Source organism: Pleurodeles waltl, chromosome 4_1 (assembly GCF_031143425.1).
Source record: "Pleurodeles waltl isolate 20211129_DDA chromosome 4_1, aPleWal1.hap1.20221129, whole genome shotgun sequence".
NCBI lineage: Eukaryota > Metazoa > Chordata > Amphibia > Caudata > Salamandridae > Pleurodeles > Pleurodeles waltl.
The window spans coordinates 360012509-360040078 of NC_090442.1; positions in this window are offsets into that span (position 1 = coordinate 360012509).

The following is a 27570-nucleotide window of genomic DNA, read 5'->3' on the forward strand; positions in this document are numbered from 1 at the left end:
TGTGTTCCCCATACACTTTTCAAATCAATAGTGCTCTTCCAATATTCGTAACCCTCAATCGAGAGCCGGGAAACAAAGGGATCTGAATAAATCAGTTTTGTATCTGTTAGCAAAATTTTCCTAATTTGTGCCGGAGGTATTTTAAAATAATACGACTCTGCTTTTTTTGTATCATGCCCAGAAAAGTATGTACATTTATTGCTATAATACTTTGGACTCCCCACCTGTGGTGTCGAACAGTGTTCTCACTGTGTGTAGTTCAAGAGAGGCCTATATCTAGTGGCACGGTGTAGGTAGTGATGTCCCCAATTGTTATAGCAGAACATTTCCCCATAATTCATTGTATAATCATATACATCATCACTTTCAAAAGCGGAATAGTCCTTCATTTCAGTTAGCATGGAATCAACTGTTTGGACATCCCAACCATCAGAGACAACATTAGGTGTAATAACATCAGACATTGAAATCTTGAACACGTATGGTATTTGAATAATCTCTGTAGGCCCGTATATATCAAATGGAACTTTGTCCCACACAATCCCATCAGTAATTGGTATTGCTGTAATATTTACAGGGGACAAGTCTCTTCGGACCTTATGTGAAGAATGATGTGGTGTTAAAATTTCATCAACAGGGTCCACTGAGGAGCGATCAGGAATATAGTGACCATTTATGAGCAAAAATAAAACAGTCACAAAACCAATCCATAGAAATAATGGAATAAATGTCAAACAGAACCAGAGATAGTTCCATGGGTAGATCAAATAGGTATTTTTAAGCCATCGATACAGCTTACTACTTTTTGAAATATTGTCAAGCACTGTAGAGGATGAATCCGAAGAAAAATCATCAATGTCAATGAAATAGCCAGAGGTAGTCTCTGCAAACATAGGAGCCGCTGTATTCTGATCCATTGTTCGTGGAGGCTCTTGATAGATAACGTCATTAGTCGTGGAAGTGTTCGTGTAAAATACAGCCAAATCCTGAAGCGGGGTGGTCACTGAAGATGTGACTGGAACCAACAAAAGTTCATTTTCCACCCTCCCCATGGTCGAGGAAGTGTCTGGAACAGCAGTCGACATAGTTGCATAGTCAGTAGTAGTGATGTTCATCCTACTATGTAGATGGATGTCCTGTTGGGTAGTGAGAGGGGATCGGGAACCACCCAAGGGACCTCCTGGTGTACTGTGAAGGATCGGCCACATGGTGTAATTTGATGTCATCAATGGAGATGAATCTGTTAGATTTAGAACCAGACAGTGGTGGTAAGATGACAGTCCTGGTGCCTTTTATTCCCAAGACTGGTACAGGTGCTCTGTATGATGGACCGAACTCCTTTTTCACAGCAATCTTCTCACGAACCAGATCCCCAATGTTAGGAATCCAGCCAGTCGAAGTTTTTGCCAATTTCCTTATTCCTAAGGTGGCAGCACTTGCAGATGATTTATCATTACAAAATTGTTGAAGTTCCTGTAAAACAGTGAGACGTTCTTTTATGTCAAATGGTGTTTCTGCTGCCACCATACCAGGGGCATCAAGATCTGGGACATACATAGGTATCCCAAGAGAACCTCATATGGAGAGCGTCCCCCCAAGGACCGTCTTGGCAGATTATTCAGTGCTCTCTGGACCCCATATAGGTGGTGTAACCAACTACGGCTTGAACCTAATACTCAAGCTGTTAAGGACTGCTTTATTTAGATCACGATTCCGCCTCTCCACGACCAAATTTCCCTCGGGATGGTATGGTGAGGAGTAATGGAGTTCAACACCCATCGTCCCCATGGTGTCCCTGAATGCTTTAAAGGCAAATGCAGGGCCCTGGTCTGAATGGAATGCTGCAACCACATATGTACCGATAAAGATCAGCAAATCTTTTATAACAGTCCGGGCGTCAGCCGACCGCTGTGGCCATACCCACAGGAATCTAGAACAGGAATCCACAGCCACTAAAATGTATTTGTATGCACCATCAGGCAGTAAGGGACCACAATGGTCTAGGTACACACACTGAAGTGGCTTACATGACACTAAGTGGGATGTCTGCGGAGGGCGTTTGATATTAGAGCCCTTAATCTGCTGGCAAATGTCACAGCAAAGGACATACTGCTTAGTTTGTCTGCATAGACCAGGCATAGTGGCCTGTATACCAGCATGTGCAGAAGCGACACCCTCATGTGCGGCTGTAATCAGCTCTAATCGCTGGTCTTCATTGGGGATTACTCGATCCCCAACCCCAGGAATTGTTGTATAAGCAACATTCTGTGCACTGATATGGTAAGTATAGTTTGTAGGGTAACCTTTCGGAAGGGTCTTGCCTGCAGCCGAAGCTTTAACGGCAATCAGTAGTTCATTATCCAACCTCGTCCGAGAATGAATCACTGCAGCCACAGAAGCCGTAGCTACTGATGCATTGGCCGCTTCATCAGCCAATGTATTACCGGCAACGTGTATTCCTACACGTTGGTGTCCTAATGTATGAACTACATGGACACATGGAAGCTTATCCTTTAGATCAGCCACCCTTCCCCACAATAGTTTGTGTTTAATGGTGTTCCCTTTAGAATCCCTAAACCCGTTCAGCTTCCAATGATTGAGATATTCATTGTATGACTGGACGCAGTAATTTGAATCACAGACCATCAAAGTCTGGCTTCCTGTCTCAGTATGTTCGAGCGCTAGAATAAGAGCTTTAAGTTCAGCCAACTGGGCTGTGCAGTCCCCTAAGGTCTGCGTGTAGGTATTGTGAGGGTGGAAAACTCCATCTTCCATCACTCCGCACACGGCTGCGCAAGCTGCCGAGTATTGATGTTTAGTACCTACAGCCGGTTGTGCTGATCCGTCAGTATAAATGATAGTATTATAACTGTCTAATGGCAAGATATTTAGAGGAGCGGGGTACTCCTGTTCATACTGGAGAAATTCTTGTGTCTGAAGTCTTGGATCGAATACATAATCGACATCAGTGGCGGTCAGAGACGTTGCCCATTGAATCCAGCGTGGATGTAATGCCTTAGCGTTCGGAACGCTCGCTTTAGTGACAGCCTCTAAGGCCGGCACCGGGGAGACAACAATAATGCGTTTCCCCTGGGCAAGTGGCCTCTCTTTTATGACGGCCATCTGAACTGCTGTCAGAATCTTTTCTGTAGGTGCAAAACGTTGTTCAGCATTTGAATATAAATGTGATTTATATGCTATCGGCACTGTGTCATCCTCATTAAAGGTGACATAAGTAAATCCAAGGGCACTAGCTATTATTCTGATGACCAAATTTGTTTTATTGTCTTGTGTGTGTAAGTGTTTAGCTTCTAGCATGTCCCGTTGCATGTCTCTAAGGATGTGTGTGTGTTCAATCGTCCATCGCCTGCTAGAAAAATTGGGCTGAATTAAGTCATAAAGTGGCTTGATGCGTTCTGCATAATCTGGAATGTATGTTCTGCCAAAACTGAAGAAACCCAGTAATGACTGTAATTTCTTAAGTGTGTTGGGAGGCTGTAGTTGAGCACACTTTTCTAGAAAGTGCAGGGCCAGGCTCTTCCCTTCATTTGATAGCTCATATCCTAGGAACAACACACTAAGAAAGGCTATCTTGCTTTTCTTAAAATTAAATTTATAACCGAGGTCTGCAAATAGCAAAATGATCTGATCGACCCTCGCAAGATGAATGTCGAGGGCGTCGTCAGTGAGATAGATATCATCCACATAGGAAAATGCATAGGAATCAATCTCGTGCAAAATTGATGTTACACGGGCTGAAAATAGACCCGGGCTATTTTTATAGCCTTGAGGCAAACGACAAAAGCGTTTCTGAGAGCCAAATGAAAATGCACTTAGGTCCCTACTTTCATATGCTAAATTCTGGCAGAAAAATCCATTAGATATATCCAATGTAGTTTTATATTTTTTACGCACTATATTGTTTATCAGTGCTGTGCTGTGTGAGTTTTGTATAGCATATGTGCGTGTATGACTATTCATTATTTAATCAACCACTATTCTATATGAATGATGTGGCTTTGCAACGGGAAATAATGGATTATTCATCGCAGACGTACAGGGCTCAATTACTCCCTGGTACTCAAGTTGTGATAGTATCTCCTTCACCGGAGCTTTTGCTTCATGTTTAACAGGGTATTGTGGCTGCGGTTGGGGTGTAGACCTAACGGGAATAATATGACAAGGAGACTCCTTGTCCCAACCTACATGATTACAGTATAGTGCAGGTGCCTGCGCTAAAGCCCATTCAGCAGCATAGGCTTCTTTAGCTGCTTCAGGAACAAGATCGGAGAAAGAAGGCAAAATGACATCTTCCCCATGTGGGAGCTTGCGGACGTGTTCAGGTGGCCAGTCTCTCTCGGCCAATAGGATATCACTAGTAAGTTCATCCCAAAATATTACACTAATAGTGCGCTTCACGTCTCCCTCTATCTGAATGTTTAAATCATAAACCCTATCGGGGGGAAGAACGCGGCCATCTGCAGTATCAACCGCAATGTAATCGCTAGTTGCTGTCGCATCCAGATGATCTTTCAGACTCCGGCGACATATCGTGACCTCTGCCGCGCTGTCCAACAGAGTCACTGCCCACCTCTTGTTCCTCAACAGTGTTCTCAATACTACTGCCATTTTTAACTGTCAGTGCTGCCACCTTCTTCTTTTTAAACTGTGGCTTTTGCTGAGGAGTCTTTTATTCTTTTTTAATGGTAGACTGTGGTGAGTCTTTCTTTTCTTTCACGTATTCCGGACGTCGATCTTGACGGCCCCCTCTCTCGCTACGTCTATCCGGTGCGTCCTGAAAGGAACGAGAGGGACGTGAATCTGTATATCTGTCTGGAGTTCTAATGTGCTCCCTATTTCTGAGATTATACCTCCTTTCGGAGTTCTCCGGATGTGGAGAATCAGCTCTCTTATTTCTTCTTTCTTTGAAATATTTTTGTTTGTCCCAGCGCTTCTTAGAACCCTCTTGTGCCTGCTTCGTACCCTCCTTATGGGCGGTACTTTGTAACTCCAATTTTTTAGGTTTGGCTCCCAAACTATCCCGTCCTATACTAGTATAGGTATCGGAAATTATTTTCAGTAGCTGTCTCTCTTGTTCCAAATGTGCAGTTTCCCGGAGACGCTGGCGTATTGCCAGTGCCACCGCTTCCCCTTTAATATTACTCAGTATTATTGAGGAGATGGCGTCAGAGTTACGCATTAATTTCATCCCCAGATCCAGGGCTGGTGCAGCCCCATGCTCATTCTGTATTTGTTTTAACACTTCCGGTAAATTGGCAAGAGTCGGGGTACCATGTGTGGTAGTATAAACGGCAGCGAAGACTGTACCCCATGTGGCACAGTCATCCACCGAGGGAACCATCCCAAACGGCAAACACATAGAGAGCAATCTATGTTTTTCCTGTGGTCCCGTATGGGGAAACACAGCTTCCAGCTGATTAGTTTTCTGGGCTATCCAGAACGGTATTTTTTCCCGTTCCGTGGGCACTTTACCCATATTAGTATGCACTGTTTCTGGATTAATCCCAGTAGCCAATTGATAACCACCAGCTACTGGCGGTGCTGGACGCGCTGGTGTTGTGTTCAATGTTCGCATTACAAACTGAACCAATCGTCTATATAATGCCACTAATTCATTATATAAAACTCGTAAATCTGCTATCGGCATATTCTGTATGCCTGGGTGAGGTGTATATGTGGCGAACATAGGCCAGGTAGGTCCTTCATTACTTAAGGGACCTAACCTCACTCTTCGTAGTACATGTAGAAGGGCACCTTCAAACCAGTTCTGATGCTCTTGATATGTGAGCGATATTTCATGATACTGGTATGCTTCGTACCGTACAGGTACGTTTGCAACTTCATATGTGTGAAATGTGTGCGTTCTTTGGTCAACCACAGGAAAGGTGAGCCAACAATAAAAAGTTTCTGTTTGGTATGCTTCAGTTGCTTCTATTATCAGAGTAACATCCCCGCCCTCGTCTGTAAGGCCATGCGCTAATAAATGTTGTGCAAGTGCATGTCTAGCATTTGCAGGAATGTCTATGGTATTAGCTATAGTTGTTTAGAGAAACGGAACACCAAATAGGGGAAGTCTTTTCCTTTTTATGAGTTCGAGCTCGAACAACCTACAGCTCAATTTAGGTGTTACCTTATCAGCCAAGGAGGATTATCCCAAAGACCACGGACGTCTCCGTATAATGGTACTTAGGGTACCTGTTGTCTGTGAGACAGTGATAGTCAGGGTATCAGTAAATTAGTGCCTAAACACCATCGTTGGCGGCGCCATGTCGTAGTTTGGACTCTTGCTCTGAGCAAGACTGCTGGTTTAAGGATGACAGTACTTTTGTTTGTAGGCAACTGAGTCTTTCCTACAATAAGTCGCAACTGTTGTCCCAACCTTACCAGCTCACTAGCAGCACCTCACCAGAAACATAATAGTAAAAGGTGATTTATGGCAGTCGTTTACGCATGGACTCGAAATAAGATATCTCAGGGAATGTCGTGGTTAAACAGAGATTACCCTTTTCTCACAGATATATTATGTCTCATACAAACACAGGAAATGACACAGATGCAGTAAAGTTATAATAGCTTTTTATTTAACATAACTGCAATTTGCGATAAGTTGCATGGACTGCAATGATTAGGATAATGAATATAGCAAGTAACAGTATTGTGAAGAAGAGAGTCATTGTTATGAAGACCCCCACCATTTTGCAATACATGAAAAAGATATATAAGATGGAATATGTCCTATTACCCTCATGTGAATAGGCCTAACCTCCTACCTAAAGGAGAGCTGCGTTTGCTAAACCTAATCTGCCAAAGCTGTGTCCATGAGAGGAGCCCCCAACCCTCGTTACCTTGGAATGAGGTCTCTATCTCAGACTCCGTAGGGACACGAAGACTGGGTCAGCGTCAAGACGACTGCAGCATCGGTATCAGCGATGGTGGTGATGCCCTCTGGTCGGAATCGCTCTGATTATCTGTCTAAAGTGTGATGTATTTATACAGATCTACAAGGTCCCCTGACGTAAGTGTATTCCTAAACAATAGATAACAGGCATGCTTGGGACGGCAATTAATATCAACAATCCCTCGAAAGTATAGAGAGGGAAAATCCCTAAGTGTGAAGACCTACTGTTTGTTTGTCTTTGGTGCTTGATCTTGACGCCTTGGCGCGGTGACACTGATAATGTAACTCATAACAAGTGGCCTAACTATAAACAAGGCAGCCATCTTAAAAGAAATAAATAATTAAATGGGCTAAGACAGAGCAAGCTAAGTAGGTTAAAAGTCACTAGGTGACGGGGGCACAAGTCTACAAGCCAGAGGCTAAGCTAACTCCTGCTATCCCATTGAAACAAACTAGGATTCACTACAGTCCCTCTTACCTGACAAACCATATTTTCTTTTGGGGAAGGTATATCGATGATATACTTATGATCTGGACGGGTGATGAACAGCTTTTGGTGGAATTCATAGAGTACATTAACAACAACAAGTTTAACATCAAACTGACACATGAATACAATAAGGATCGGATCAATTTTTTGGATCTGGAAATATTTGTAGAAAATAATTGTGTACACTCAAACTTATATCGTAAATCCACCGCCTGTAATGCACTATTGCATGTGAAGAGCTCTCATCCTACCACACAAATAAATGCTATCCCTCTTGGGGAAATGATTCGGGTAAAAATAAACTGTAGTAACAACAAACTTTGTGAATTAGAACTTGCCAAATTAAAGAATAGATTCATCCAGAGGGGTTATTCTAGATCAACCACTAGCATTGCTAGAAATAAGCTCAATAAGCTGCCGAGATCATCCCTTTTGAGAAATTGTAAGAAAAAGTATCGTACATCGAAGAGAGTATTGTTATTTTGCACTTCATATAGCCAAAACAGTCAGGACATTTATAAAATCTTATTTAAACATTGGGATGTTCTACGCACTGACAACACCTTGAAACATATTTTATCTGCCAAACCCACTATGATCCATAAGAAGGGTACTACAATTAGGGATTTGGTATGTAAAAGCTTTTTACCACTCCACAAAGAAAAATCGACACAATGGTTACCTGATAAACCCAGCGGCTTTTTCAACTGCAGTAGATGTAATGTATGCAACTTGGCTTTACATAAGACCTTTACCTTCAATTTCAATGGCAGCAAAACTTATAAGATTCAAGATTTCATCAATTGTAACACCAGATATGTAGTGTATATATTGATATGTGAATGCGGTAAGATCTACGTAGGGAGTACCGTTGGACCCCTTAAGGAGAGGATTCAGGAACATGTACGTGCTTTGAGAAACAATGATCCATTATCACCTATAGTGCGTCATGTCAGCAGGGAACATTCTACATTGGGAATCCCCAGGCTCAAATACATAGGCATTAGTCAGACACGGGCACACCCCAGAGGAGGGAATCGGGAATTGGAACTCAGAAGAAACAAGGCCAAATGGATACTCAGACTTAGGAGTATAAAATTAGGCATGAACTTCGATCATGAAATGCAGTGGAGTCGAGACAGGGAGGGAGTAGGAGGACGTGGAGGAGGGGGACACATTGGAGGCAGTGGATGTTGTTGTGTCTGCATGGGGATGGTGCTTGTGTGAGTGCTTGTGGGATGTGTGGTGCTTATGTTTGGCATGTCCACTCTTGTGTGTTGATGAGTGTGCATGCTGGTCTGATGGTGTGCTTGGGATAGGCTGAGGTACAGGGGATTTGGTTGGGTGGAGGAAGTTGGAGGGGGAGACTGGACACAGGGAGAATGGCTGCCATCAGTGCTGAGGCCAGAGCCTGAAATGGTCTGTGTTGGGCCGCCTGCCTAGAATGAATGCCCTCCAGGTATACATTTGTTTGTTGCAAATGCCTCTCAACACCCTGGGTGGCATCAAAATGGAAGATTGCCCAACAGTGAGGGATCTCAGGAGGTCAGTAGCCTCCTCACTGAGGGCAGCAGGGCTGACTGGGGCAGGGCCTGAGGTGCCTGGGGCGAAGGAGATGCCCACCCTCCTGGGTGAGCGGGCACGGGACACACGCTGAGGGGCTGCTGGGAGGGCAGTGCTGGTAGGGGGGGTGGCGGCTGTACCTGTTGATGAGGTGGGCACAGAGGTGCCCGCCACCGCAAGGGAGCTCCCATCAGAGGAGGAGTCGCTGTCACTGGTGTTTGCTCCTGTCCCCTTCATGGAGCTCCCCTTGCCCTCCGTCCCACTGGTGGCTTCCGACTCCGTTGCTTCACCCTCCAGGGTCAAGAGGGTTGCAGCTCCCTCCTGCTCTGGTGCCACTGCTCTCTGCCAGATGATGCTATTGCACACAAGAACAGGGAGACAAAACAAAAAGGGGGGGGAAGACAGAAGAAAAACATGTTCAGTGTATGCAACACCACTACCGTTGGCGGACACAACACACAGGGAGCAGCTCTCAGCACTATGCCATCCACTAACATTGCCTAGCAAATTCACATTTGCCGGTTTCCCGCATCTGACCGCGGCCGAACCGCCGCGGTCGGAATGCCCTGCGGGGCACCGCCGGTCTGTCGGCGGTGCTCCCGCCGACGAGACCGCCGGGGTCAGAATGACCCCCTTATTGTTATTATTACTTCACCACGAGGTTCCTGTGAGATGAAATTAGTAGATTGGAAGCACACGTTCAAAAGTAGTTGCAGCAATGAAAGCTAAATATATCAAAGTACTTCCTAGTTGCAATGAACCGAAGAAACTTGGAGAGTAGCCAATTCTCCGAGCCTCACTCGTTCTCAGACTGGATTGAGAGGTAAACACAAAATCTATGTGCTTTTATCAGCTAGGGTCTGGTGTGAAAAACACAGCTTGGTCTATCATGTGGAAAAACACAGCTTGGAAAAACACAGCTCATCTGCAATGTCTCAACTGCAATGTCTAACTCCACGTTAAAGCCAATAGTCAGCTAACCTCAATAACAAATATAGGGCCTCATTCTGACTTTGGCGGGCGGCGGAGGCCGCCCGCCAAAGTACCGCCGTCAGAATACCGCTGCGCGGTCAAAAGACCGCCGCGGTAATTCTGAGTTTCCCGCTGGGCTGGCGGGCGACCGCCAGAAGGCCACCCGCCAGCCCAGCGGGAAACCCCCTTCCATGAGGATGCCGGCTCCGAATGGAGCCGGCGGAGTGGAAGGGGTGCGACGGGTGCAATTGCACCCGTCGCGATGTTCAATGTCTGCTTAGCAGACACTGAAACTCTTGGTGGGGCCCCCAGGGGCCCCGCGACACCCGTTACCGCCAGCCAGGTTCTGGCGGTCAAAACCACCAGAGCCAGACTGGCGGTAAGGGGGTCGGAATCCCCACGGCGGTACCGCCGCGGTCAGAATGCCCATGGATGCACTGCCAGCCTGTTGGCGGTGCATCCGCGGACGTTGGCCTGGCGGTAGTCTACCGCCAGGGTCAGAATTACCCCCATAATGTCTAATGCCATGTCAAAGCCAATAGGCAGCTAAACTGAATACAGAATGTAATGTCTAATGCCATGTCAAAGCCAATAGGCAGCTAAACTGAATACAGAATGTAATGGCTAACTCTTTGTTAAAGCCAATAGGCAGCTAACCCAAATACCAAATGTAATGTTTAATGCCATGTCAAACCCAATAGGCAGCTAAACTGAATACAACATGTGATGTGCTCCTGGTGAACATTGAGCAATTAATATGCACAAAGGTGAAACACAAAGTCATTGGTCAAACACAATTAATAGCATCACACATGGTGTTTGTTTCTACCGCCGTGGCGGTCGGAGTGTTAAAATGGCTGTCTATGTTGGCGGTTTCCGCCATGGTTGTGATTCCATTTTTTTTTTCCTCCGGCCTGTTGGCGGTATTACCGCCGCTTTAACACCGACCGCCAGGGTTGTAATGCCGGCCTGAGTGTACACTAGTGTTTTCAGTGCAGACCACTACGTGACCTCATACAGCTTGTTTTGGCTTTCTCTCTCTTTTTTTGTTTTTCCTACTTCCATATTTTTAGTGATCCTTGACTAACTTCATTGGGAACTTGTTTTCCGCCATTGGAACTTGCACTTTGTTGACTTTTCATCATATCCCAACCTGGAGATGCATCAGTTGGAGCTGCTTTTGACTTAGGGAAACTGGAAAGCTATACAGTGGCTCAGTTGAAGCAGCTCTGCAAGTATCTTGCCTGTCCCATTAAGGGCTCCACCAGGAATAAGGAGCTGCAAAAGGCATTGAGGGCCTGGGTAACAGCCAAGGAAGCTGAGGAGCACACAGAGGAGGAGGAGGATGAGAAGGAGGAAGAGCAATCCTCACACAATGGTATAGTGGGTGGGTCTGTTATGTCCAGAGAGAGGGTCTCCAGGGCAGGTAGCAGTGTCAAATCTAAGGGTCTGACTCCTAAATATATATAGGACAGACAGGCAGAGAGATTTCATCAGCTGGAGTTAGAATAACTTAATATGGTAATGGACGAGTGAAGTTGGTCATAGAGGAGAAACAATGCTGCTAGCTCATGAGCTCAGTTTAAGGGAGCTGGATCAGAGGTGCCAGTCTAGCAGAGATGGTGGCAGCAGTAGCACAGTGCAGCCTGAGAGGTGGGTGCATATTCCTAAGGACCTTGTGAAGGATTACAAGAAGGAGGATGAAATACTGTTGTGGTTTAAGGGGTATGAGTCTGCTCTCCATATGAACCTGGTGGGGGTGGGACTGTGGAAGCACTTTGAGGTAGAGGGAAGGGATACTCTCACATCCTTAGGGGATCCCCATAGGCTCACCTCCCCCATCCTGAAGGACACCCTGATCACAAGGTATGGTCTCACCCCTAATCAGTATAAGGGCAAGTTTAGGTCCTATAAGAAGAAGGAATCCCAAACATGGTTGGAATGTGTTGATTCTTTTTGCAGGTCACTGGATGGTTGGGTGAAGGGCAGTAAGGTAACAATGTATGAGGGGCTTTACAATTTAATTGCTTGGGAGCACTTGTACAGTTTATGTTTTCCAGATCTGTGCTAGCACCTAATTGACAGCAAGCTGACTGACCCCAGGAAGCTTGTGCAGGAAGCGGACCGCTGGGAGAGCACCAGGGTCCATAAGAAGTATGGGGGAGACCACGCCATGGGTGGGCAGGGTCCCTCTCAGAAAAAAGGGGGGTAAGAGTAAACGGGGGAAGTTCTCTAAAGGGCCCCAACCTATATCCCAGGGTAAGGATTCCCAGCTTCCCAGTGAAAAGAAGCCATGGTTCTCCAAAGGTAAAGCTGTGGAAGGTGGTTCCCCACGTAAGTGTTATGCATGTGACCAGCTGAGTCATGTGAGGGGGGCCCCAAATGTCCCAACAGTACACTTGCACCCTCTGGTTTGCAGTCCCAGGGTTTGGCTAGTGTAGTGCTTGGGGAGGAGTTCATTCCAGGTGGGTGGGAGCCAGCTGAGATGACCCTTGTCTCACTAGGGGACAGCGAGATGGTCCAGAGAACCCTAGTGCCTTAGAACACTAAAAAGTACAGGCAGTGGGTGACCATCAATGGATATGGTGTCCGCCGGCGGTGATGGCTGCACTGTGGTGGTGGTTGTGGGAGGCTCCTGCTCAGCTCCTGCACCCTTTGATGGCTGCACTGTCGTGGTGGTTGTGGGAGGCTCCTGCTCGGCCCCTGCACCTTCTGATGGCTGCACTGTGGTGGTGGTCATGGGAGGCTCCTGCTCAGCTCCTGCACCCTCTGATGGCTGCACTGTGGTGGTGGTCGTGGGAGGCTCCTGCTCAGCCCCTGCACCTTTTGATGGCTGCACTCTGGTGGTGGTCGTGGGAGGCTCCTGCTCTGCCCCTGCACCCTCCAAAGGCTGCACTCTGGTGGTGGTTGGGGGAGGCTCCTGCTCAGCCACTGCTCCCTCTGATGGTTTCACTGTGGTGGTAGTCATGGGAGGCTCCTGCTCAGCCCCTTCACCCTCTGGTGGCTGCACTGCGGTGGTGGTTGGGGGAGGCTCCTACTCAGTCCCTGCATTCTCTGATGGCTGCACACCCACGACTGGCAGCGGGGGCTCTGTGACAGCGGCTGGTGTAGGCTCCTTCCCGTTCCTGGTGGCTGGTGCAGGCTCCTTCCTCTTCTTGGTGGCTGGTGCAGGCTCCTTCCCCTTCTTGGTGGCTGGTGCAGGCTCCTTTCCCTTCAGTATTTGTGGCCTGGAATCCTTTCTACCACGAGTAGGTGCTGCTGAAACTGGGCCTGTGGACTGTTGGGCTGAGGTACTTGGCTGGGTCCTTGATACCCTGGCCAGACGTACAGGACGGGGGAAAGGGGTAGGGAAGAGGTCAATCTGGGAAAGAAAAAGCTTTTTAGGGACATTTGGGCGGGAAGAGGGAGAAGTAATGGGAGTGGAGGTTGAGGGAGTGGTTGTTGGAGGTGTTTGTCTGGTGGATTTGGGTGCAGGTGCATGGGTTCTATGCTGTTGTGAGGTTGATGGCTGTTGGGTGTCTACATTTGTGTACTTTTGGGGGGGCAGACACGGTCGGAGAGGACACAGGGGACGTGTGCATGGATGTTGTAGAGGTGTCTGCCAGTGAGGTGTGTGTTCTGCTTGGTATGGAAATGATGCAGGTAGTGGACGATGATGTAGTGCATGCACGTGTGAGTGTGGATGTAACTGGGTGGGAGGTGGAGGAGGAGGGGGAGATAGTGGAAATAGTGGATGTTGTTGTGTCTGCAACTGAATGGCGTTTGTGTGAGTGCCTGTGGGATGAAGTGTGGTGCTTGTGTTTACATGTGACACTCCTGGGTGTTGTCTTGTGTGCATGCTTGTCTGTCTGTGTGCTTTGGATGGGTTGGGGTTGAGGAGAATGGGATGGGAAGTGGAAGTTGGAGGGGGGAGGTAGAAACAGGGACAATGGCTGCCATCAGAGAGGAGGCCAGAGCCTGGATCGATCTCTGTTGGGCCACCAATCCACTGTGAATGCCCTCCAGGAATGCATTAGATAGATGCATCTGGGCTGATAGCCCCTGGATGGCATTCACAATGGTTGACTGCCCTATAGAGATGGATCTCAGGAGTTCAATAGCCTCCTCACTCAGGGCAGCAGGGCTCACTAGGGCAGGGCCTGAGGTGCCTAGGGTGAAGGAGATGCCCGCCCTCCGAGGTGAGCGAGCGCAGGCAACTCGGTGAGGGGGTGCTGGGAGGGTGGTGCTGGTATGAGGGTTGGCTGCTGTACCTGTAGCTGGGGTGGTCACAGAAGTGTCCGCCACCACCAGGGCGCTCCCATTGGAGGAGGTATCAGAGTCTGTGTTGCCCCCTCCAGTATTCGCCGTGGTGCTTCCCTCGCCGTCCGTCCCACTAGTGCCTGCAGCGTTGGTGGACTCTGCCTCCAGGGTCCTGTGGGATGCAGCTCCCTCTGTCACCGGTGCCTCTGCTCCTCCACCTGATGATGCTAATGCACATAAGAACAGGATGACAAAACAAGAGGGGGAGAGAGAGAGAGACAAAGGATACACTGGGTCAATGACTGCACTAACACCGGCGTTTGGCATACACAGCACCCTCACTCACAGGGAACAGGCCTATGCTCAATTCATTGCACTACTAGTGATATTCCTATCCACCAAGGCATGAGGAGGAGCACGCACAGCCAACTGCAGCACACCTGGGACCCACACAGCTCTGACCAGCAGTGGATGCTAATAAGCTAGGTAGGCAGTATTTCCCCTTCCCTTCAGACCCTTATCCACCAGAGGACCTATGCTGCTATGTCTGGCCTGGCCTAGGGGCACCCACTGACACAGAACCACCACTCGGATACCACCCCTCCAGCCGTGTCCTTCAATGATGGCCACTTTACTCACCCCCTCGTGGCTGCTGTGATGCCCTAAAGCACCCATCCAGCTCTGGATGGGCCACTGCCAGTATGCGGTCCATCAGGTGGGTCAGGGTCTGACGGGAACCCCTCCCTCCTTGGGAGCCCATCCCCAGCTGGGCCTCCACGGTCTTCGGTACCCAGCGACTCAGGTCCTCCCGCCGTTTGTGACAGTGGTTCCTCCTCCTGCCATAGACCCCCAGGGTCCGCACGTCCTTGGCGATGGCACGGCATATACCCTTGAATGGCGCTGACCTGCAGAGACAATATCCGTTTCCATCACTATTGGTACACACATAGCCCAGCACTCAAAGTGTACCCAGCCAAGAGGACATCCCTCCCCCCTTTCACAATGCCTTCATACACACCTCCATGCATCCATGCCACATTCATTGTACCCACAGTGTACTTACCTGTTGGTCTGGAGGCCCATACAGCAGTCGGTACTGGGGTAAGACCCATCATCCAGTCGCTTCAACTCCTCTGAAGTGAAGGCTGGGGCCCTTTCCCTGGTCACACGAGCCATGGTAGGTTCCAGACACAGGTCACAGCAGCACATGCTGTGTAGGTCCTCTCCTATGGAAGGTCAGGAAACAAGTGAGGAATCAGATAGAAAATGGCGCTCACGTCTGCGGCGGTGCATACCGTCACCACCGGCGTAGATCACCATTGCCCACTGTACCCCATAGAGCCCAATTATAACCAATGTGGAGTTGCACGGCGGTTCCCAACAGCCTACCGCCAAGGTGCACAACGTCAGCGGCATTACCTCACTTCCACATGTCCATCCACACAGGACAGGCAGATGCCATTTCAGGGGTGGGGGGCAGGCCTATGGAATAATGCTGTGTCACAGGATAAATAGGCACATACTTGACAAATAACACTGTCCCATGACATGTTTAAAGATTACGGACTACTGTTGTGGCTCAATGATTCAGTTTGTGACAGCCTCCTCACTCTTTTGATCTTTAGATACCTACCGCTGTGGATGAATAGGAGATGGAGGCATACCCCTTTGTACAGACCCCTGGTGGACTTGGCTACACTGGAGGACAGGCATATTATCCTCACCTATAGACTGGCCAGGGCCACAGCACAGAGCTGTGTGCCCAATTGGAGCCTGACCTGATATCTGCTATCTGTCAGCCCACTGGGATAACCCTCTTGTGCAAGTGCTTTCAGTATTCCATTTCCTGGCAACTGGTTCTTTCCAAGTGATAGTGTGCTTAGCAGCAGGAATGTCACAGCCAATGTTCTCAATAGTGCTGACAAGAGTGTTGTCTGCCCTGATAAAAAACATGTGCAGCTACATTGCATTCCCCCAAGTTGAGGATTTGGCCACTGTGAAGGCCGGGTTTGTGCAATGGGACATATCCCCAATATAATTGGGGTGATTGATGAAACACATATTGCATTTGTCCCCCCCCCGCCAGAATGAACAGGTGTCCAGGAATCGTAAGAGTTCCCACTCTATGAATGTGCAGATGGTGTGCTTGGCCGACCAGTACATCTCCCACATCAATGTTAAGTATCCTGAGTCGGTGCGTGATGCCTTTGTCCTGAGGAATAGCAGCATCCCAAATGTGATGTCCCAACTACAGAGCCACAGGGTGTGGCTAATAGGTGAGCCCTGGTTGCCACCCAATATATGTTAGTGTATGCCAATGTTGTTGGACAGATAGGATAGTGTGTGGCTAAATGTTGTCCCTCAATAGTTGCAGGTGCAACCTATCATTGCTGCTGACCCCTGTGAGGAATGCCAGGACAAGAGCAGAAGAATGTTTTAATGAGGCACATGGGCAAACCAGAAGGATCATTGAAAGGACCTTTGGACTCCTGAAGGCCAGGTTCCGGTGCCTCCATCTGACAGATAGATCCCTGTGCTACTCACCCAAGAAGGTCTGCCAGATAGTGGTGGCATGCTGCATGTTGCACAATCCGGGCCTTCAGACGCCATGTCCCTTTTCTGCAGAAGGAGGAGACTGGAGATGCCCCTGTGGCAGCAGTGGACCCTTTGGACAGTGAGGATGAGGAGGCAGAGGTTGATGATGTGGACAACAGAACATCTGTAATCCGACAGTACTTCCAATGACACACAGGTGAGACAGTGCAGCTTTACATTTCAATGACTTTGGTTGTATTCTGTGTGGCATTGGCATGCTGGTATTTACCTCTTCAATGCCCTCTGGCTATTCATTTTGCAGATGTTGGTGATTTGACAATTACTCCTGGTGTGATCACAACAGCCAGCTACAGGTCATTGATACTATGCTCATTCTATGAACAGTTTATTTGCAATGGTTCTAGCTGTTTCAATCAATACATATTTGAAATACATGACATACTCAAAATCGATTTATATCAAGTGTGTTTTCTGTAGTGCTAATATATGGAGGGGGAAGTGCAATGGGATGGGATGATGATGGAGGAAAGTTCAGGGTATTGTTCCAGTCTGTTCGTAGCACAGGTGCATTTTCCAAGGGGACATAGGTAGGGGAACAATGGCAGTTCAAGGTGGACAGGGTGACTGAGTGGGACACAAGGGGGACAATCAGGAGAGTCTCATTTCCTGGCGGGGGTCTTGGCAAGTGTCTCTGACTTCTGTCTGGATCGCAGGGAACATTTGCGGGGTGGTTCACCATCTGCAGGAGGAGGAGTGCTGGTGGCCTCTGAGTCCTGTGGCGGGCCTTCTGGCCACTAGCGGCAGCAGAAGTAGAAGGCTGTTCAGATTACTGGCTAGTAGCAGGGACCCACTGGTGTGACACTGCCTCCTTCATAATGTTGGCCATGTCTGCCAGCACCCCTGCTATGGAGATCAGGGTGTTGTTGATGGCCTGCAAGTCCTCCCTGATCCCCTGATACTGTCTCTCCTGCAGCCGCCTGTTCTCATGCACATTGTCTAGGATCTGGCCCATCGTGTCCTGGGAATGTTGATAGGCTCCCAGGATCTCAGAGAGTGCGTCCTGGAGAGTCGGTTCTCTGGTCCTGTCCTCCCCCTGGCACATAGCTGTCATCCCAGTGTCCCTGTTGGCCTGTGCCTCTGTCCTCTGAACGGTGTGCCCACTGCCACTGACCCCAGGTCCTTGATTGTCTTGTGTGCGAGGTGTGGCCTTGGGTCCCTTTACAGGTGGGCACACTGCTGATTGACGTGTCCTGGGGACAGAGGTTTGGGTATGCAGGGTGAGTGCTGTGGTGTTGTTTACTGATGGCAGAGGCTCTGTGGTGGTCTGGCTATTCATTTTGCAGATGTTGGTGATTTGACAAATACTCCTGGTGTGATCACAACAGCCAGCTACAGGTCATTGATGCTATGCTCATTCTATGTACAGTTCATTTGCAATGGTTGTAGCTGTTTCAATCAATACATATTTGAAATACATGACATACTCGAAATCGATTTATATCAAAGGGTGTTTACTCTAGTGCTTATATATGGAGGGGGAAATGCAATGGGGTGGGATGATGATGGAGGAAAGTTCAGGGTATTGTTCCAGTCTGTTCGTAGCACGGGTGCATTGTCCAAGGGGACATGGGAAGGGGAGCAATGGCAGTTAAAGGTGGACAGGGTGACTGAGTGGGACACAAGGGCGACAATCAGGAGAGTCTCATTTCCTGGTGGGTGTCTTGGCAAGTGTCTCTGGCTTCTGTCTGGATGGCAGAGAACATTTGCGGGGTGGTTCACCATCTGCAGGGGGAGGAGTGCTGGTGGCCTTTGAGTCCTGTGGTGGGGCCTCCTGGCCACTAGCGGCAGCGGAAGTGGAAGTGGAAGGCTGTTCAGATGACTGGCTATTAGCAAGGCCCCGCTGGTGTGACACTGCCTCCCTCATAATGTTGGCCATGTCTGCCAGCACCCCTGCTATGGAGATCAGGGTGTTGTTGATGGCCTGCAAGTCCTCCCTGATCCCCTTATACTGTCCTCCTGCAGCCGCCTGTTCTCCTGCACATTGTCTAGGATCTGGCCCATTGTGTCCTGGGAATGTTGATAGGCTCCAAAGATCTCAGAGACCGCCTCCTAGAGAGTCGGTTCTCTGGTCCTGTCCTCCCCCTGGCACACAGCAGTCCTCCCAGTGTCCCTGTTGGCTTGTGTCTCTGTCCCCTGAACCGTGTGCCCACTGCCACTGACCCTAGGTCCCTGATTGTCTTGTGTGCGAGGTGTGGCCTGGGGTCCCTGTACAGGTGGGTACACTGCTGATTGACATGTCTTGGGGAAAGAGGTTTGGGTATGCTGGGTGGGTGCTGTGGTGTTGTTTCCTGATGGGGGAGGCTCTGTGGTGGTCTGGCTATTCATTTTGCAGATGTTGGTGATTTGACAAATACTCCTGGTGTGATCACAACAGCCAGGTAAAGGTCATTGATGCTATACTCATTCTATGTACAGTTCATTTGCAATGGTTGAGGCTGTTTCAATCAATACATATTTGAAATACTAGACATACTTGAAATTGATTTATATCAGAGGGTGTTTACTGTAGAGCTAATATATGGAGGGGGAAGTGCAATGGGTTGGGATGATGATGGAGGAAAGTTCAGGGTATTGTTCCAGTCTGTTCGTAGCACAGGTGCATTGTCCAAGGGGACATAGGAAGGGGAGCAATGGCAGTTCAAGGTGGACAGGGTGACTGAGTGGGACATAAGGGGGACAATCAGGAAAGTCTCATTTCCTGGCGGGGGTCTTGGCAAGTGTCTCTGACTTCTGTCTGGATCGCAGGGAACATTTGCGGGGTGGTTCACCATCTGCAGGAGGAGGAGTGCTGGTGGCCTCTGGGTCCTGTGGCGGGGCCTCCTGGCCACTAGTAGCAGTGGAAGTGGAAGGCTGTTCAGATGACTACTGGCTAGTAGTAGGGGCCTGCTGGTGTGACACTGCCTCCCTCATAATGTTGACCATGTCTGCCAGCACCCCTGCTATGGAGATCAGGGTGTTGTTAATGGCCTGCAAGTCCTCCCTGATCCCCTGATACTGTCCCTCCTGCAGCGGCCTGTTCTCATGCACATTGTCTAGGATCTGGCCCATCGTGTCCTGGGAATGTTGATAGGCTCCCAGGATCTCAGAGAGCGCCTCCTGGAGAGTTGGTTCTCTGGTCCTGTTCTCCCCCTGGCACACAGCAGTCCTCCCAGTGTCCCTGTTGGCCTGTGCCTCTGTCCCCTGAATCTTGTGCCCACTGCCACTGACCCCAGGTCCCTGATTGTCTTGTGTGTGAGGTGTGGCCTGGCGTCCCTGTACAGGTGGGAACACTGCTTTTTGACGTGTCCTGGGGACACAGGTTTAGGTATGCTGGGTGGGTGCTGTGGTGTTGTTTCCTGATGGGGGAGGCTCTGAGGTGGACTGGGTAACCTGCTGTTCAGTGATCCCTGACGGGCCAGGTAGATCGTCCAGATCCTGAAGAACAGAGTTACTGTCATCACCGTGGGCCTCTTCAGTTGGGGTCTGGATAGTGCTGGCACCTCCTCTCCAGTGACATTGGCTGGGGTACCTGTGGGGATGTAAATAATGTATTATGCTTCAAGTGTATGACATATTGTACATACCTGGCTTCCCGTCTATGGTTGGTGTTACCCTGCCAGCTTTTACTTGTGTGTGTTGCTGTATTGTGGGATTGTTAGTTTCCCTAAGCTGTGCATGCTTTAGTGATGAGTGTCCATGCAGGGCTTGGCATTGGGATTAGAGAGATGTGATGGTGGAGTTGTGGGATGTAGTGGAGTGATGTGAGTGAGGGTGAGGGTATGTGATGGCATGCCAACTTGTTGAAACTTGACTTACCAGAGCCCAGTCCTCCTCTGACTCCTGCCAGGCCCTCAGGATGCAGTATTGACAAGAATTGCTCCTCCCATGCTGTGAGTTGTATGGGAGAGGTGGGGTGGGGGCTCCACTGCAGTCCTCTGGATAGCAAGCTGATGTCTTGCTGCTATGGAACGTACTTCCCCCACCCTCGTTCATTCCACTTCTTCCTGATGTCGTCCCTTGTTCTGCGGGGCTGTCCCATGGCGTTGACCCTGTCCACGATTCTCTGCCATAGCTCCATCTTCCTGGCTATTGATATCTGCTGCACCTGTGCTTCAAAGGTTTCCTCCACCATGACCCTTAACTCCTCCTCAGTGAAATGGGAGTGCCTTTGTTTTGCCATGGGTGTTATGTGATGTGTGTTGGTGAGGGTGTGTTTGGTAATGTGTTAGGGTGTGTGGAGTGGGATGCATGAGGGATGTATGGGTGAATGTGGTGTGTGTATGTGGTTGTGGCAGTGGTCTTGGTGTCAGTCTCGTGCCAATGAGTTGTAATCATAAAGGGTTGTGTGTTATGTGGATATGTGTTTTATAGTGGTGTGGGTGTGTGGATGTGGTGTGTGTATGGGTGTGTGTATAGGTGTCAGGTGTGTGTTGTTTGAATTGTCCAATGTGGTGTTGTTTTGTCTGTGGGTGTCCATTGTGAGCACGGCGGTATGTACTGCCAATGGTTTACCGCCATTGAATGTCCGCCATGGTGATTCGTGGGTCATTATGTGGTGGCCATTGTTCTGTTGGCGTAAAGGTGTGGGTTTTGATACCACCACTTTATCACTGACCTACGGGCTGCCAGATTTGTGTCTGTGGTTGTATTCTGTTGGATTGGTGTGTGTGTGTCATAATATGCTGAACGGATATCCGCCGCTGCAGTGGTAAGTTGGCAGCCGTAAGCGTGGCGGTAAGCGGGATTTACCGCCAGGGTCATAATGAGGACCTTAACTTTCTAGATCTTTGGCTTATGGTAGAGAAAAACAAACTGACAGTAAACTTATATACCAAACCAACAGAGAGGAACATCCTACTTAATTTTGGAAGTAGTCTTCCCAGATCCCTTAAGTAGAATCCCTTAAGAAGAAGCGGGCATGGTTTATGCATAGGGATAGCTTGCTGTCCCCTAAAGAAAAAAAAAAGGACACACCTCTTACATGTGTGCTGACTTTCTCTCTGATGGCCAATAAAGTCAAGAAAATCTTTATCTCAAATCTTATAATAGTCAATAACTTTAAGATCCCAAAACCTATTTTAGCTTTCAAAAAGGTCAGACATTTACACCAACATCTGGTGAAAGCATCTAGAAAAATCCTTGCCACAAATGCTGGTGTTACCTCCTGCTAGTGAACACTGTAAATGCAGTAATTGTACAGCTTGCAATCTCACTAAATTAGTACAAACTGAAAGATTGATGGGCAAATATTGCATCAAAAGTAGTTTTCTAAAGCAACTCAAAGAATGTTGTAGCTTCAATAAATGTACAAAGAATGCATTGGTCAAACAAGATAGTTGGTTAAAAACTGGATTTTACAGCATCCATCACATGTGAAATGTAAAACATAGGGAGCACCCCTTGTTCACCACTGTCAAATATCAGGCCATACAGAGAACAACATTGAATGGATTGTCCTGTATGTGATACCAAAAGGAGTAAAAAGAGGATTGGTTGAAAGAGTATTATTGAGAACAGAAGCCTGATTGATTGAAAGATTTTTACAGTGACCCTAGGCCTGAATGAACATGATGAGGTGTGTGCATTCATCAATGCACCAAGAGTGTTTCTCTGATCAGAATTTGTAATTTAGTTTTTGTCACTTTGTCAATATGTTCCGCTGCTTTTTATCATTTTGTTTATCATTTGTTGTTTGATTATTATGTGCCATTTTTTCTTAATAACATACCAGACTAATTTGTGGACAAGATTCAGTCCATTCATAGTCATTGTGGTGACCGGTGTCCAGTAATTTTTAGGAACCGCATGAGAGATACCAGTGTAGGGGGAGTCTCTATGTATACATCTTTATATTCTTTGACTTCACTTTCATACAACTACCGTAGGGTTTCATTTTGAAATAATAGGTACACCCCTGGAGACAGTAACATATTGTCCATTCATTGAAGAGATACAGTATGATGGGTAAATACATTAATTTAAGGGAGTCCTTTTAGCCAGTCCCCTAGCTCATGGGGCACTGGGGGGAGTTGGGCTTGCCAGGTCTCCCCCTGGGGCTCGTCAGGCATGGTGGAGTCTTCCACACTACTCTGAGATTATGATTGGTTTAGGAAGATCAAGAGGGGAGGGACATAGGGAGGGTTTTACAGGTGATCTAAGGGTGTGGGTGGCCTCTTTGGCTGTTGTCACACCCAGTCAGGTGGAGCTAGATTTTGTCACAAAATTAATATTAGGCCAAAGTTTGGTTTTCAATAATTTCAATGTCCTTTTGAATCATTAGGTGGACTATCATGGCCACTGCCAGTAGAATAGTGCAAGTGCTGAAAATCATACAGGAAGAAGGGACAGAGGAGCACTTACAGTGTGGGTGGGTTTTAAACTCCCCAAGAGTGCGCTCTTCGAAGGCGTAGCTGATGCGATTTTCCCTCTCCTCTACTAATAGGCCCTAAAAGTTTAAACAGAAGAGCGCAACCACATTCTCATTCGGGTGCAGCTGTTGTTAAGGAGCCCATGATGCAGCCTTTAAGTGGCAGTGGGCTTCTTGTGCCTCAAGGAGGTATGCATTTAGCGTGACGCACTGGGTCTCTCTTTCATGACTGGTTTGCAGGCAGAGGCTTGTGCCGTGATCCTGAAGTGGCAGCTCCACCCTGGCAGAGGGAGTGTTCAGGCATTGCGTTCACTCCTGAGGAGGGGCCGGGCTTGATGGAAGGTAGCAGGTGTAAAGCTGATTGGTTAGAGGTGTCAGGAGTGGATTGTGGCCAGCTTTGCGCATTTGACTTAATGCATCCTCAGAAGTCTGTGTACATGCCAGCAGCCGCTTGGGGCTGCATGGCACTTTAGAGGAATGACAGTGTTATATATTAACCAATATAATGGCACCCATGCCACATGATTCTATTGTTATTATTGACTTGGAGGAGGAGGATAACCCTGGACAGTGGGAGGAAAGGGTGCAACAGCATTTTGACAGATTTCAGCATAATGCTAGTGGAGAATGGCTGAGCTCTTTTTTGCAGATTATCCCTTCATAGCTAAGCCCTATTTTGAATAAAGTATGTTCAGGTGGGATGTTCACAATGGGGCTGTGCTGGCAGCTCAACAGGTAGGTGAGTTAAGTAAGAAAATAGAAGGGAGACTTCTTGAGTGGAGTGGGTCTGCTGATTTTACATTTACAGTTGGGAATCTAAGTGGTCAGGCACAGTCAGGAGATCAATCTTCTCGGCCCAGGGTGACTGTTAGTACACCTAGGTGTGACAACTCCTCTGGGCTAGGTGGCCTTGAGGAGAATGGCCATCTACAGTGCTTTGTAGCTAGTGTGAAACATGTACAGATGCCAATGAAAGGTCGGAGCATCCTCTGGAGGCTGGCCTGATGGGAAAGCAGGCTCTGCAGCAACCTGCTTGACATCCAGGAAGATTCTTTCTGCGACATCAGATCCAAATGGTGACCGGAGGGATGACGAGCTGCTGAGCACTAGCGGGGGTGCTGCTGGGCTCATGGGTACTGGGGGCTATGAGGAGGAAGTGTTTTGGAGGAGGGGAAAATTATGGATGATGCCTATCACTATTTCTTCTGGGTCAAAGGAGGTTTTGGGAGGTGGGCAGACAAGTAACCCCAGGAAGAGCATTGGTGTTTTTCAGAAGGATGCCATGAGCTTAATCCAGCGTGACTTTGGGGGAGCCCATAAAGTCAAGTGGTCTGTTGGTCTGCTTCCAAAGGTTCCTAGAGGTAAGAAAACAGTGGTTTGGGCTACATCTACAATGGTGGATAAGCAAAAAGTTTCAGGGTGGTATCAGTGGCTGTGGGTAATAGTCCAGTTAAACTGTCATCAGGTGAACAGCAGGTGAGGGTTCTAAAGAAGAGGAGTGGGAATTGGCACATAGACCTAAGGTACCAACTATGACAAAGAATTGAGAACATTTATTGTGAAAGACATCCAGAGTGATGTGTTGCTCTATTCAAATATATGGATATAATGCGAAGGGCGCAAATGGATTATGGTGGATTGGGGTAGTTTAGATATGATGACGAGTTCCGGGCCAAGCTAGGCATTAATCCAATAAAGGAATAGAGTGAGATTTACAGCCAGCTATGGATGCGGTGCCTTTGCAAAGCCAAGAATGTCCCAGTTGTGCACACAGCTAGTGGTTTACCATTACAGTGCAAGCCCTTTCAGGGACGTCCCACCCAATATGGGGTGGAGGTCTTTGGAAAGAGTCAGTTCCCCCAAAATGGGTCTTGCTGGTCCTAAAACAGAGGAACATGCACACACCTTCAGTGCAAATTTAGGCATGACTGCTCCAATTGTGGCAGAAAACACATACTGGTCCAATGGGGTTGGCAAGGCAATGCAAGTGGGGGGGATAAGGGAACAATGCAACCAGTGGTGGGCAACTGGTCCTACACATATTGAGTTTCAGATCTTAAGCTATTGACTGCAATTCTGCCCGAAGCAGGAAAAGGCTAAGGCCCTCATTACGAGCCTGGCGGTCTGTGACCGCCAGGCTCGCGGTTGGCGGGAGCACCGCCGACAGCCTGGCGGTGCCCCTTAGGGCATTCTGACCGCGGCGCTTTGGCCGCGGTCAGTGCAGGAAAACCGGCGGTCTCCCGCCGGTTTTCCGCTGCCCGTCAGAATCCTCCAAGGCGGCGCAGCATGCTGCGCCGCCTTGGGGATTCTGACACCCCCTACCGCCATCCTGTTCCTGGCGGTTCGCCCGCCAGGAACAGGATGGCGGTAGGGGGTGTCGCGGGGCCCCTGGGGGCCCCTGCAGTGTCCATGCCAATGGCATGGGCACTGCAGGGGCCCCCGTAAGAGGGCCCCGCTTGTATTTCACTGTCTGCATAGCAGACAGTGAAATACGCGACGGGTGCAGTAGCACCCGTCGCACCTTCCCACTCCGCCGGCTCGATTCCGAGCCGGCGTCCTCGTGGGAAGGTTGTTTCCCGCTGGGCTGGCGGGCGGCCTTAAGGCGGCCGCCCGCCTGCCCAGCGGGAAACTCAGAATGCCGGCCGCGGTCTTCAGACCGCGGTGCGGTATTCCTGCGGCGCAACTTTGGCGGGCGGCCTCCGCCGCCCGTCAAAGTTGTAATGAGGGCCTAAGTCTTTGTATTGAGGTTTTCTTGAGGGTTTTCGATTATGTTATCAAGATCCCAGAACTCAAAGATGGACAACAAATTTTCAGCCTGCATTAGACAATCCTGAAGTAGGCATGACCAAGTTAGCCAAAGAGATTAGTCAAGGAAGAATTGTTGGGCCTTTTAATTACTCGCCGTTGCCTGACTCAATCATTTTTCCATTTGGAGTGGTCCCAAAAAAGCAGCAGGGAGAATTTAGATTGATTCATCACCTCTCTCGGCCCTGAGGCAAATCAGTCAACAATTTCATTGCTCAAGAGGACTGCTTTGGTTAAGTCATGTGAAGTTGGAGTGGAGATGGTTGAATCAGATATTGATCCACTTCATCCTGATGATTTTACATTGCTGGGTTTACAATTTGATGGTTTCATCTATATAGATAGGATGTTGTCTATGGGTTGTTCAGTCTCTTGTTAATTATTTGAGCCTTTTAGTTGTTTTTTGCAGTGCTTCTTTCAATTCAGAAGATGTGTGTGTCATGCTGCGCATTATCAAGATGATTTTCTGACTGTGGGAAGAGGTGGATCAAATGATTGTTTGAGAGCTCTGGATTTGTTTAAGTCCCTAATGGACGGGCGAGGTGTTGCCTTGACTTCTGATAAGATCAAAGGGCCCTGCACATGCATTTCCTTTTCGGGCATTGAATTGGATACAATAAGAATGCAGGTCCATTTACCACAAGACAAAGTGTGTAAGTTTATTTCTTTGCTGGAAGAAGCAGTTGCTAATCGCAATTTGGAGTTGAGACAGGTGCAATCTCTTCTGGGACACTTGAATTTTGCATGTTGTGTGGTTATGGTTTGCTGGGCTTTTTGCAGGATGCTTGGTTTTGGCGTGAAAGGTGCAGTTTTACCTCACCATAGGACTGGATTGTGTGCCAACATTAGAGCAGACTTGAGAATGTGGAAAACATTTTTAAAGGATTTCAATGGTGTGGCCATGTGGTCAGACAATGTAGAATGGTTACGGCAGATTCAATTTTTTTCAGGTGCATTGGGAGCTCATGGGTTTGGAATTTTTGGGATAGTCATTGGGTGACAGATAATTGGCCTGTCTCATGGCAGTCAGCTAAACATAGTATTGCTGTTTAAGAGTTCTATCCATTGGTTGTTGCCATAGTTTTGTGGGGTATCCGGATGGCCAATAAGTGTGTCATTTTCAATGTGGACAGTCAAACTGTAGTCAATTTGGTCAATTTCCACAAGGCATGTGATGAAAATATTTTGAGACTGCTCAGGATGTTTCTCCTGCAATGTTTAAAATGTAATATTCTGTTCAAGGCACAATACATCCCTGGAGTGAATAATGACATAGCTGATGCACTATCTCTTTCACAGTGGCAGAGATTCCGTGGTCTAAGACCGGGAGCAGATACACGGGAGACAGTGAAGCTGAGGGATCAGTGGTGACAGGGAGAGTGATGATATTGGACTTGATTCAGCAGTCCATTGCACCTTCAACCTGAAGGTCTTATGAGCAAGCTTGGTCAGAATTTGTTCTTTCAGGTGCTTGGTCTGAATTTGATATTTCAGTGCTTGTCGGAGGGTGGATGATCCTTTGGCATTGTTATACAGGAGAGAGGGTGAGGTACATTTTATTTTTCTGCAAATTGATTCAGGACATTCAGCAGTCACTATATCTGGCAAATTGTCACAAAT